The following is a 1,322-nucleotide window of genomic DNA, read 5'->3' on the forward strand; positions in this document are numbered from 1 at the left end:
TCTTCGTTTTGTGGCATAAATGCGTAATTACTAAAAAATAAGATTAAAATTGTAAATAAAGTTTTTTTAGGCCTTACTTTTATTACGGATTTTCGATGAAAATTAGTCAAATATGGGGCGAAAATAATTTAATTACGACACGTAATTTTATTTTTTATTTATAATTTAATTAAGGAATTAAATTATTTAATTTTTTTTTTTTAGTATGCTTAAATATTGAAAATAATATTTATTTAAATTTAAAAATAAAACCGAACGTAACTCGCCTTTGGCTAGCGAAATCGAAGCGAAGCTTCCGTTCCAAACGAACATCACCTCTATCCGCAGACTCTCTGATATTCCAAATATTCCAAATATTACAAGTCGGCGGGTCCGGTGGACCCAGTTCTCAAATGAGACTTCGGTTTCACTCCTTGTTTCGTTTGGTAACAAAAAGAACGGAATTTCCCTCATGGAGGTCACCGAAGCCCCACAGGCTTGATCACGTAAACGCGTCAGATGCTGGCTTCGCGTCATTACCTTGGGCGTAAGGTATTGCTCAGCGTCGCGGGCAGCGATCCCCTCCGGCGTCCTCACCAGGTCACCGGAGATCCAGGTGCCCAAACTGTGACCTGCTATCTCTTTGAGACGCTCGTCGGCACTAAGCGGAGTGAATCTATATTCACTATGAGCTTTAGCTTTCGCTATCTCGGCAGCCCGACGACGAGCTCTTTCCTCTATGAGGACTATCCGCTCTTGCTCTTCATCGAGCGGATTTGTAATGGTATTGGACTCAGGGTCCCGTGTCCTGCTCAATGCAGTTAAGAAATCAGCGGCACCACGTTCTGGGAACGGATTCGGAGCCCACCGACGTTCACCCGGAGGAGAAGGCGTGAGATAAGACGCTCTTTCTCGTCCTCCTCTGATGGAGAGTGACTTTCAATGTCCAACATTCCCTCATCGCCGAGGAAGGTGCTAAGAGTCTGTGACTCACGTTTGATTGTCATGTAAAAAGGAAAGAAATACACAACCCAACGGTTAGCTATTTAAGTATCAACCATAAAGAGGGTGTGAAGCGAATGTTGTCACTCGGTGTTAACAGTCTGATGGGGGAGGGTACACATCGGTTGGAGAACCGTTGTTGTGGTACATTTACTTTATGGGTAAAATACCCATTTATCAAATTTTAAAATAGCTAGTTACTTAAATCTCATTTATTATGGGTAACAAATGTGGTCGCCGCCAGATATAAATCTGGCGGCCAAAATCTATTTTGAATTTGCTAAAGTAAGGGTTTTAGATTTAACTAAGCAAACAAAGTTAAGTTTCCCTTTTGATCTGAA

The sequence above is a fragment of the Bremia lactucae genome (assembly GCF_004359215.1).
Source record: "Bremia lactucae strain SF5 chromosome Unknown BlacSF5_NotPlaced_19_SHOA01000004.1_2068294bp, whole genome shotgun sequence".
Classification (NCBI taxonomy): Eukaryota; Oomycota; class Peronosporomycetes; order Peronosporales; family Peronosporaceae; genus Bremia; species Bremia lactucae.